Source organism: Eptesicus fuscus, chromosome 4, assembly GCF_027574615.1.
Source record: "Eptesicus fuscus isolate TK198812 chromosome 4, DD_ASM_mEF_20220401, whole genome shotgun sequence".
Taxonomy (NCBI): domain Eukaryota; kingdom Metazoa; phylum Chordata; class Mammalia; order Chiroptera; family Vespertilionidae; genus Eptesicus; species Eptesicus fuscus.
The window spans coordinates 68,354,170-68,367,208 of NC_072476.1; positions in this window are offsets into that span (position 1 = coordinate 68,354,170).

Genomic DNA, 13,039 nt, shown 5'->3' on the forward strand with positions numbered 1-13,039 from the left:
TATTAAAAGCCATTGTGGGAGCCATGAGACCATAAAGAGCTTATATATCTTCATCTTCTCCTTCTCCCAAAGGGTTGGTGACTGAACCAAATGAAATAAATCCTTTCTCTTGCAGGCTCCTGGCTACAGATAGGTGGCTCTGTGGTGGCATTTTTTTTTTCTATTTAGCTTTATTTCAAATATTCCCTTTAAAGAGGTGTCAGAAGTCTCCAAAATCTGCTTCTTTTTTCAGTTACTAACTGAAAACTGAGCTAGTAGAGGTGGCATGAGTTTTGGTGGATGATTCTCTCTTAAATCGCAAGGAAAGACAAGACGCCTCACTAAAGGGGTAGGAAGACTATCATCCGCTCCTACTACAGAGTGATTTCCTTTTCCCACAAAAGAGCTGGAGTTAACGTACTGAGAAAAATCTAATGACCGTGAGATTTTTGAATAAGTCTTTTGATTCTACCCTTCTTTCCTTCTGGCCATTTCTCTACCCCTGAGTCTGGCTGAGCCAGGAAAAGAAGAGAGAACAACTGGACTACTTGTGGATCTCTGGCAAAAGGTTTAGTGAAGGACAAGGTTCAGCTTAATTTCTAAATTTTTCAAATACTATTGGTACAAACTCAATCTGTTCCCCATTACCACAGATACCAGGAATTAACTGTAATTTTACTTCTATTTGATTCCCCATAGGGACAAAACCACATTTTTAATGCCAATACATGCACATTCTAACATTACAGTAAACATTTTTCTGACGCATTTACAGATTCACCAAAAAAGAGAGATAAACTGAAACATTTGGCTAAGGCTTATTTACTTCACTGAGAATCAATAATATTTCAGAAAGTGGTACAATGTTGAAATTACTAAATCCATTCTTTAAAAACCCTCAAATTAAAGTCTGAATTACCAGAAAAAGAAATAAATGCAAATTGTTTATTGTTTTCACATGTACAGTAAATTCAGAAAATTGAACTTCTTTTGAAAACCATATGGGAGAGAGACACTCTTTTCATCAGGAGTGGTTTTGTTAGTTGTGCCAAGAACTAAAAAGATGTTTTTAATAACCAAAGCCAGTTTGTTATACAATCTGTCTGGATTTTCCTTGTAACTGAGATGAAGATCCATTTGGTAGGAAATAGAGGGCAATGAGGCAGTTGTCTGAGATGATAGAAAAGTTATGCAAAACACACAATGCAACGTGAAACATCTTTAACTCATGACTGGTAGAAAAACTGGTTTCCACACACTGAGGAACCATGGGAAGTTACTAAGCTCCTTTGGTAAATGTGGCCATGTTCTTTATAAAGGGGGATGCAACATTGATTTGGGTGCTGCAAACATGTCTCCTAAACACCCAAGTTTGGTGCAAGTGAAGAATTCACCCAACAACAGCCTGAAAGGGCCTCAGAGAGCATGACTGTACTTTGAGCATGACTTTGAACCAAGGAAGGCCAGGCCCCATCTCAGATTCTAGGAAAAAAAGTATTCTGAGGAATGACAGTGATCCAGAGAGTGATCTACTAAAACAGATGTGTTTTAGTAGACCTATGTTTAAAAAAAAATAGTGTCAGACCATATTTAAGTTTTCATGGTCCATAATGAAACAAGAAAATTATGCATTTTTCATAAAGTGAAATAAATTCATTGTAAAAGCTAGTCCTTCACTGTAGGAATAGATCCTTCCTATAGTTCTCAAGATAAAATATTCCTTAATATAGTACACTGAGCCACAGGAAAATGCCACTATTCAACTGCTACAAAAATGTCCATTTCCTAGGTTTCAATCTAATATTAAATGATGATGATTGGATATGTGAACTTCCAATGGCCTTATGTGGTAATATACAGTGTGCGGCAAAAGTAGCTTTACAGTGTGAGTACATGAAACACAGTTAATTCTTGTATTGTTATTTATTATTAATGACATATGGTTACCTGTATAGACCTGGTAACCATATGTCAGTGCCCTGATTTGTTTTTTAAAATGTTCTAGTCCATAAAGTCCATATAACTATAAATTGCCCCTAGAGAGTGTCTCAACCAGCAGCCTTCTAACTTTGATTATTATAAGACAAAACAAAATACAATTTTTCTTTTTAAAAAGGAAGGCAGACCCAGGTGCTGACTAGAATGTTATGGACACTGGAAATGAGGGTTATATGAAGAGGCTGGAACTCTTGAGTCTTTGGACACCAGGAGCACCATAAAGACATATGAGGCAGGGCACTTGGTTAAAAAAGAATTTCCAATCCCTGCCAAGCCTGATGAGGGAAAGAAATTACTGATCATTCTTAGTCATATTCCTCCAATGGGATGATATAGAAGTTGATCCTCTACTGGAAAGCACAGGCAAACACCTATTGGTGACTTGGTAGAAAAGGAGTTCCAGAACCTCAGGGTGGTGGCTCCTGCCAGCAGTAGACATTATTAAAAAGAGCAATTCATGCCTGATCAGTGTGGCTCAGTGGTTGAGCATTGACCTATGAACCAGGAGGCCATGGTTTGATTCCTGGTCAGGGTGCATGCCCAGGTTGCTGGCTCCCTCCCCAGTGTGGGGACTGCAGGAGGCAGGCAATCAATGATTCTCTCTCATCATTGATATTTCTCTCTCTCTCTCCCTCTTCCTTCCTTTCTCTGAAATCAATAAATATAAAAGAGCAATTCAATCCTCTGGTTCCTATAAAAGATTCCTGCCCAATGTCAAGAAAAGGATATTTTTATTGACCCTGACTATTACTGCCCAAGTACATCTGACTGCACCACAGTATAACAATCAGATTCTCTCTGAGTGGGAATTTGAATTTATGCAAGATAAGCTAGAAGGTCATGAAAACTTCGGGCTGGGGCTGCTATCTTAGAATGGGCATGATAAAGCTATGTGCAAGCAGAGAACTGAAGAGAGAAACAGTGAAGCCAACATGCTCAAGTGATGAGAGATCTACCAAAGAGAAAGAGATTGAAAGAACAAGGCAGAGAAAACATCTCCTTTGCTTCCAGACTACATTCCAGTACCTGGGCCAGTCATTCTAGAAGACCTAGCTGGGCCTTCGCCAGTTTGGCTCAGTGGATAGAGTGCCGGCCTGCGGACCAAAGAGTGCCAGGTTCGATTCTGGTCAAGGGCATGTACCTTGGTTGAAGGCTCCTTCCTGGCCTGGGCCCTGGTCGGGGCTCGTGCAGGAGGCGACCAATCCAGGAGGCAACCAATCGATGTGTTTCTCTCACATCTATGTTTCGATGTTGGTCTCTCTCTTTCCCTCTCTCGCTAAAAATCAATAGGAAAATATCCTTGGGTGAGGATTTTTTTTAAAAGACGATGACCTAGCTGGGTCTTGGAATCCAGGAGATACCCCAATGTGGGAAATTTCTGAGTTTTGTAAATAATGGACTTCTGCTAAATTTTAAGTGGTCTAGATAGTGGAAGAAGAAATTGGATTATGGCCAGAACTGGCTGAGAGTAATAGCTACTTGACTTTATAGTCCTTCTTTTATATCTCTTCTCTTTCATATATGGTGTATCTTTTGCTCTTTCTTTCTTCTTAACTGACAGATGTGATAACTCAGAAGTAGATGTAACTTCTAATTTAGAAATGCTTCTAACTTTGATGACATATCTGTAAGTTTTGGCTTCAGAAAAAACCACTCCAAGACATAGTACCTCAAAAGAACCATTTTTTAGCTCATAATTCTGCATGTGGGCAATTAGACTTTCATTAGTTGGCAGTTCTTCGGGTTGAAGCTAGGCTGACTTACTGGTACACATCTGTGGACAGCTGCTGGGCCAGCTGGAGCTGACGGACCTAGAATAACCTCAGCCCAGATGGATATCTCTCCTCCAGGTGGTCTCTCATCTTCTAGTAGGCTCTGCCCCCATAATTGTTTACTTGGCAGCTGAGAGGTGTTCCAGGAGAACAGGTGGATTCTTAGGCTCAGAATCTGCCAGGAATCACTTCTGGGTGTTACTGGCCAAAGCAAATCATCAGGCCAGCCCAGATTCAGATGCTGGGGAAATATACTTCACCTCTGAAGGGGAGCAACTTTGAAGTTACATCACAAGGGATATAGGTAGAAATAGAGGAATAATAGTGGCCATTTTATAAATAATCTACCATAGGTGGCCTCTCAGCTCCAGGGTAGAGTCTATTAATAAAAGTGATGTGGCCTGGCTGGCACGGCTCAGTGGTTGAGTGACGATCTATGAAGCAGGAGGTCATGGTTCGATTCCTGGTCAGGGCACATGCCCGGTTGTGGGCTTGATCCCTAGTAGGGAGTGTGCAGGAGGCAGCCAATCAATGGTTCTCTCATCATTGATGTTTCTATCTCTCTCTCCCTTTCCCTTCCTCTCTGAAATCAATAAAAATATGTATATTTTTAAAAAGTGATGTGAAATCGTGGCTTAGTCTTCCCTGCTGTAAGACCCAAGAAAAGGGCTATTTCCCATTTCCCTACTGTTTACCTCCTGTCATATACAGTCATAGGATACAGAGAACCAAAGGATCAAACCCAGGTCATGGGCTCACTAGGCTGAACAATGGGCTGACAGAGTTTGCAACACTAGAGTCTAAAAGCTGGAAAACAGAGGCAGCTAGTTTTAATAGTCTAAGAGAAGACTCCATCCAAAGAACAGCATTGCAAGCATATGAGATGATGCAAATGGCAAATTAAAAGTTATCTCTTTTAACAATAAATGTCCAGTTATAAGATGAATAAGTTTTGGTGTTCTAATGTGTTCATTATAGCTAATAATACTGAATTATATACTTATAAGCTGCTAAGTGATTACATCTTAAATGTTCTCACCACAAAAAATAAATGGTAATTGTGCAACATGATGGAAGTATTAGCTAATGCTATGGTGGTGATTATTTTGCAATATATAAGTATATCAAATCAACATGCTGTACACCTTAAACTTACAAAATGTTATATGTCAACTGTATCTCAATGAAGCTGTGATGAAAAAAGAAAACCAAAGTAAAAAACAAAGTATCCCTTTTGTGTGCAATCTCAGCTACCACTCCTTGGATAACACAGTTTTTACTTTCCAGTCCTGTAACTTTCAGCTCAGTTGGCTTGAAGGTCTTAGTTCCCAAGAGAGGAATGCTTTCACCAGGAGAGAAATCAATGATTCCACTGAACTGGAAGTTGAGACTGCCACACAGCCATTTTTGGGTCCGTATGTCTATGAACTTACTGGCAAAGACAGGGGTGACTCCAGTGGCTTCCAACTGGGGGCAATTTTATCCAGAAGACATTTGCAATATCTGGAAACATTTTTGGTTGTCACAACTGCAGGAGAGCACTACTAGCACCTTGCGGGTAGAGGCCAAGGACACTGCTAAACATCTTACAATGCATAGGACAGCCCCTCCTACAACAAAGAATTATCTAGTCCAAATGCCAATAGAGTGAAAACTCTGGATTCACTTCATTGGTCCTGGTGATAGGATGGCCACTGCACAATGAGGACAGAGAGGACCCCTGGGGGCCTGCTAGTACTTTCCTATTCTAAGGCCAAAGTCAATGGAAAACTGCAACAAGTCAATTCAGGCAAAATGTAATAGTCCAGAAACCTCAGGAACAAATGTTTAGGTTACCCACAGTCAAGGTACTCCAACTAGTAGAAAAAGGCAATTATAAATGCCAGCTACATCACGTGACTAATTGCAGAGATGAGGAGTATGGTAGTTATAAGTATTTCTTCCTTATTTTGATATGAACATAATATATATAAAATCTTTATTTTCTTCCTCTCTCCCATTCCCCTACCATCCAACATAAGATGTGTAGTAGTTGTTAACCTTATATCATAGTATAAGTTAACAGAATATCAAAGTAGGAGGCTGAATAACCTACAAGAAGAATGAATATGACCAAAAATACAAATTAGTATTCACTTTGGAGAAAGGGTTAGAATATTTTCAGTTGTACAATTGTAGTTAGGCAGAAGTATAACTTTGTTATAATGTTTGTTTTTAAAATAGTATAGTTTTTCAGGGTGCCAAGTTGACAATGAGTAGGCTATGGTGACTTTGGAATATGTCCAAAAGATGGGCTGATTCACTTCCCTGTATGTTTCCGGTTAAGGTGCACCATGTTTAAGAAACCTATCTGCATGAGATTTAGGTGGAAGTAAAGCAGCAGCCATCTCGTTTTTAACCTTCAAAAGGTAGAGTCAGAGTGGAGAACCAAGATGGCAAACGCCTGTACTGCTGCCTCCCACCACCACATCAAAATTACAACTAAAATACAGAACCACCACCATCCAGAACTGCTGGAAAGCTGGCTGAATGGAAATCCCACAACTAAAGAAGCAAAGAAGAAAGCACACAGAGACTGGTAGGAGGTGCAGAGGCGCAGCACAGGCAGGTCAGGCACCCAGGTGTGCTGCTTTTTTAATCGGGAGAGAGATCATCTCCACGGAGGCCGCCCAGAGGAGCAAGAGGTCCCAGCCTCACACCAGACCCCCAGCCCAGGGTCCCAGAGCTGGGAAAAGAAGCCCCACCGGCAGTAAGAACTACAGGCTGTAAAAACCAGCGGAAATTGGGGCTCAGTGACACACAGACTGCTGGACACCCAGCTACTCCTCTTAAAAGGCCGGCAACAGGAACTGAACTTACAAACTCCCACTTCTTCTGAGCTCCAGTGCTGGGCAAGGCTCTGGGGGACCCAGACCCATACGAGGAGAAATGACTGTCTGGCATCGGGACAGGAACTCTTTCTTCCAGATGGAGGTGCTCGCAGAGGTCACTGTTCTGGGAACTCCCGGGTCGCAGGGCTGACTGACTGGCAGCCATTTCTGTTTGCTCAGCCCTGGTGATTCCCTGAGACCCCACCCTACCCAATTTATAACCCACCCAAGCTGTGCACAGCAGCTTTTGCATATGAAAGGCCTGTCCATGCTCAGGCTAAAATCAAACAAGCTGCAGCTGGGTCAGGGAACCCCAAACCTATCAATAAAAGGCCCAAGACCCGGCACCAGCCTGCCTTGCTTCACAGCTGGGCCTCCTCTGGGCACTTCCAAACCTGATACAAAGAGGAGGAATCTGCAGATCTCTCCGTAGCTCCTGCTGGGTGACCCCAGGCAGTGGCTGACTTTGCACCTCCCTGGAGACCCAAGAGCCAGCATACCTGGTGGTCAGTGTCAGACCATACCAGATTACAACTCTACACATCCATAAGCAACACACTCAAGGGGCCGACTCAGTGAGCACCAAAGCCCCACTGAAGCAAGTCCTGCTCCATAAGGGTGTCTCCTACACAGTAGCTCTCCACTTTAGTGGCAGCTGGTACCCACAGCCAATTGGCCTAGAGGTCAAATCCTCCAGGTGACAACCGACAGCAATCAAGGCTCAACTACAACAAAACTGTGCACACAGCCCTAGCTGGTTTGGCTTATTGGAAGGGTCTCAGGTTCGATTCCAGTCAAGGGCACATGCCTGAGTTGTGGGCACGATCCCAGTGGGGGGCATGCAGGAGGCAGCCAATCAATGATTTCCTCTCATCATTGATGTTTCTATCTCTCTCTCTCGCCATCTCCCTTCCTCTCTGAAATCAATAAAAATATATATTTTTTAAAAAGACTGTGCACACAGCCCACAAAGGGGTGCACCTAGAGTGTCCACCTCAGGTGATTGCGAAGGCTGAGCCATTGGGCCCTATAGGACACCTACTACACAAGTCTACTCTATCAACTCAAGGAGACTTAGCAGTTCTACCCAATACATAGAAACAAGCACAGGGAAGCAGCCAAAATGCGAAAACAAAGAAACATGTCACAAATGAAAGAAATGGGAGAAAGCAAACTACTGGATATAGAATTCAAAACCACAGTTATAAGGTTACTCAAGAATCTTCTAGAAACATCCAAGGGACTTAGTGAGACTTTCAAGGATCTTAGTGAGAATGCCAAAAAAAAAAAAAAAGGAAAAGGACCAATCAGAAATTAAGCATACACTGACTGAAATAAATAATATTATACAGGGATTTAACAGTAGACTAGAGAATCCTGAGAATCAAATCAACGATTTGAAATATGAAGAAGCAAAAAACACCCAACCAGAAGAGCAAAAAGAAAAAAGAATCCAAAAATATGAAGATAGTGTAAGGAGCCTCTGGGACAGCTTCAATCATATCAACATCCTAATTAAGGGGGTGCCAGAAGAGAGCAAGATATTGAAAATCTATTTGAAGGAATAATGACAGAAAACTTCTCCTACCTGGTGAAAGAAATAGACTTACAAGTCCAGGAAGCACTTGTAAGAGAACCCCAAACAAGAGGAACCCAAAGAGGACCACACCAAGACACATCATACTTAAAATGCCAAGGGCAAAAGACAAAGAGAGAATATTAAAAGCAGCAAGAGAAAAACAGTTAGTTGCCTACAAGGGAGTGCCCATACTACTGTCAGCTGATTTCTCAACAGAAACTATGCAGGCCAGAAAGGAGTGGCAAGAAATATTCAAAGTGATGACTAGCAAAAACCTACAATCAAGATTACTCTACCCAGCAAAACTATCATTTAGAATTGAAGGTCAGTTAAAGAGCTTTCTTGACCTTCACAGACAAGAAAAAGCTAAAGGAGTTCATCACCACCAAACCAGCTGAAGGGTATTCTTTAAGAAGAGGAAGAAGAAGAAAAAGATAAAAATATGAACAACAAAGTGGCAACAAATACACATCTATCAACAATTGAATCTAAAAATCAAATGAATAAAAAATCTGATGAACAGAATAAACTGGTGAATTGAATAGAATCAGGGGCATGGAAATGGAACAGACTGATGATGCTCAGAAGGAAGGGGTGTGTGGGGGGGGATAAGGGGGCGGGAAGAGATCAAAGATCTTATATGCATGTATGCATTACCTATGGACACAGATAATAGGGTGGCAAGGGCCTGGGGCAGGGTGGGAACTGGGTGGAAGGAAGCTATGGGGTGGGGGGAAGAGGGACATCTGTAATAAACTCAACAATAAAGTTTTGTTTTTTTAAAAAAAAAGGTAGAGTCAGGTGCATTTGTAGCTCAAGCACATTATCATTATCTGCTGACTCATCTTCCTGGCACCTAGCAACACCCAGGCCTACAGCTGCCATATCTTCTCCCGGATCCTCCTTCAACATCTTCAATTCCTGGGCCATCTATTCAGCTTTGTTACAAAGAGCACTACTTTATCAAGGTTGAAGGCAGTGAACACTGATACAGGTCCCAGTTATTTCTCATGGTCCCAACTCCTCTTTATGAATTCTAGCTCATCCTTACTCTCCCCCACTTTACATCCATCTTCCCCTCCAAGTTGCCTTCTATGTAGACTTCAAGTTTTACATCAGACATGAAGACAACAGTGCTTGACTTAATTTGAGCTCCTGAGAAAATAATTTGCATACAACTCCTTTATTTTGGAGGTGACACCAGGAAATATCATTGGGAAAGCAGGGAAGTAAAACAGGGCAGAGAAGGGAATCAATAAAGTGAACATTATCAAGCAAGATATCACAATGGGCAAAAGCTTAGTCTTGCTGGGAACTCCAGGAAATGGTGTAAAAGACACTCCAGAATGATCTCAGTCAAGGGGGAAATGACTGGAGTATTTATACACAACTTCTAAGAGTCACTGGATGAAGACTACTCCCAGGGGGGGCATTAATTCTTCAGTGCTTCTAACCTTCCATGAACACAGGTTGAGCTGCTCTGAGGGCAGTTATTGGCAATGGAAAAAGGGCCACCAGGATACACTGAAATGGTAAAGGTATGTGGGTGACAGCTTCTGCTACATTTCCAATTTTCTAGTCAAGACCTTTCTATACACATATGGTCCATACTTGGACCTCTACTATAGGACCTGCCTACAGGAATCTCCCAACTCCCATTCCTCTCATCCCTTTCTCCCTGATTATAGAGACTGGCATCACCATCCACCCAGCACCCCACATAAGATACCTACCAGTCATTTGTGTTTTGCCAATGTTTGCCAAGTCTTATTGAACCAACCTCCTACACACCTCTTGTAGCTCTTTCTTCCCACCCCATTGTCTTAGTTTAGGTCCCATCATTTTTTGTCCCAACTGTTGCAATAATATCCTGATTGGCATTTCTGTCTTATTCTATACACACTTACACACCATGTAATTTATCTTGCTTAAAATTCTCTTGGGGGCCTCACCATTACCTACAGTCAAGATTCTAATTCTTTAGTTGAGTGCTAAACAGAATTGGAATCATCTGTTCCCTCTCTTCATTCCTCTAAATAGATTATATGTGCCTACCCACATACATGTATTGCATAGTTCTCTGCACATGGTAAAGTCCAGTATTTACATATATGTTTCCTTTTGCTATGTTTGTCCTTCTCCATATTACCTACTTGGTCAACTCCTACTCATATCAAACATCACTTTCTTTGCCATATTGTTCCAGATATCCCAGGAAGACAAATATCTCTTAGGCTATTCTCCTGTAATAACAATTTCAGGGCAATAATCACATATCTGTTGGGTTGATAATAAAGGTATCCATGGAAACAGTGTAAATTCTTTACCGAAGATCAGAACGCACAATAAGTACTGTAAAAATATAGAAACCAATTGACAAGTATAAAACTGTTTATGAGATTGCTCAACATTAGATATGAAGACCATAAACCCTTTTTTTAAGAGGTCTCTATTTCATTCAAGGAGTTTGAGTTACAAGCAGTCTCAGCTCTAGGAAGACACTATGATGGCTCCATAAGGTTTTTTTAAACCAGAATTAGATGATGGTGATAATGAAGAAGAATAAGGAGCAGGAGGAGAAGGAGAAGGAGGAGGGGGGAGGAAGAAAGAGGAGAATGAAGAAGAAGGAAGAAGGAAGAAGGGAGTAAGGAGGAGAAAGGAGAAGGAGGAGGAGGAGAAGGAAGAGGAGGAGGAGCACTTCAGTGGATTTTTCATAAATTATTTTACCATTAATAAACATAATCTAATCTGATTAACACTCCTGCCCTTCAGCCCTTTAAGGTTGCTGGCTGCTACTTGACCTCTGCCATTCCAGAATCCTAGCATCCCCACTGAGACTAAGAATTCCACTTCAAGGATAGTATCTCCTACCTTCCCCTATAGCTCACAGAGGCAACCACTACAGTGCTTCAAAAATGCCGATACTATGTTCCCAATGTATTTCACGGTGCAATGACAAAAGGAATGTCTTCTGGGCCTTCACAGAGGAAAATAATTATGTAGGGGAGAGCATGATAAATTTATCCCTACATCCCAATTTGCTAAGTTATTAAATTTCTTTTATTTCTCTATATCATGACAAGGGATTTCTGGCATCAACTTCATTTAGTGTATGCCACTGTTGGGTCCAAATTTTAATCAACTAACTGAAAAAAATTGTTAAAAGTATCCCCAGTTGTTCAAATCAGCACATTTATTCCAAAATCTAGTAAGAAAAACGATCTCAAAAAAAGTCAGCCCAATCTAAAATTATACACCTCACTCTCTGAGTTTGCACCTTTCGAATCCATTCCCACATATATTCCCCCAAGTCTTTTGCTGCATAAATTAGCAAACCCTTGCAATTTTATTTTCTCGGATTTGACTTTGCAATTGGTTCCTTGGGATGTGCTAGAACATGACTCTACTTGCCTAGAGGCATTGAAGAAAAATGGCACACACTAACCAAGTAACTACCTCTGGTGAGGCCCTTCACAGAGTTTTCAAGCAAGGCGGGAATAGACTCTTCTCTCCGGGGTTACTTCTGCCTGCAAGAAAACCTCAGTGGAGTTTGGAGGTTAAGCCTCCTTAAAGTCATCTAAATTCTCCCCAAAGTTACCATCCCTATTTCAAGGTTTCTCTCTTTTGTAATCAATGCTCTCGTGTTCATATAAGAGCCCTGGAAAGCTATGAATTCTACCTGCAATGCAGTTTACCAATTTGCAGGATCAGACCTCGGTCTTATTTTCAACTGTCAGCCCCTTGACAAGAGATAAGAGGTCCTTGTAAATCAGTCACAGAAACTCCCTAGATTTTTCACCATGCCTTGAGCTGCAAATTTAAAATCCTGAGCTATTATTTTCTTTCTGTAAGCCTTTCAGCCCAGATAGAAAGAGCCAGCCTTCCCTCAGGGTATCACCCATACCTGGGGTGACTCTATATCCCAATTTGTGTGGCACCATCCTGTTTATGTATCTTATCTTGCAATTGTTGACACTCCCTTTCACTTTCAAAAGTGACCCCCTGTTTGAATAGTAAATGATGTTTACTCTTCATGGACCTATAGCCTAACACAGCAGCTATCTGTACCACCACTGGACCATCAAGGTGACCACGGAGCAAATCTATTTCATTAAGGAATGGCATTGGCTATCAATTTTCTATTCTCTAATGCTAACATAATCCTCACTGGGTTTAAGTCGAACAGAGTCAGATAATCCTAGATTCCCATTTTCTTGAAGGTCTGTTCCCTACAATCATCTTTTGTACTAATAAGTACATAAATCAAGACTACACAATCTACTACAGGTATTAAAACAGAAAGGAATTCACCACACAGTTTTAGGAGCTTACAGAATTCTGAGAGAGCTGAAACCAAACCTATATTCATAACCAAGAATGCAACCAGAAAAAAAGTCCAACATGAGACTGTTCTATCAGAAATCCCATAGTCATTGTCATTTGCTACTTGAGACTAGATTACACATCCACACAACTGCCTGGAAGATCCAATTTCCCTGTGCCTGACACCTCCCCGTCCCCCAACCCACTTCCTCCCCCGCTCCCCCGCCCGAACCCATGTTGTTCCTATCTGCATTCTAAGTTTTGTGGAAAGGTATCAGTTGTACCAAGGTCATGTACAAAAACCTCATTAGGGAAATGCAATATACCTTTTATACTTAAGATCTCTTTAACACAGAAGGCATATTAGAGAGGTTTTGGTGAAGATGCAGAGTGAGCCAGTCTCCAGTATCTGCTAAGATCTGAAAAAGATTATGGGGAAATCCATGTGGAAGAAAATGGGAGACAGAAGATTAGTGGTGGCAACAGATTTCCTATTAAAGAAGAGTTTAGGGGATACT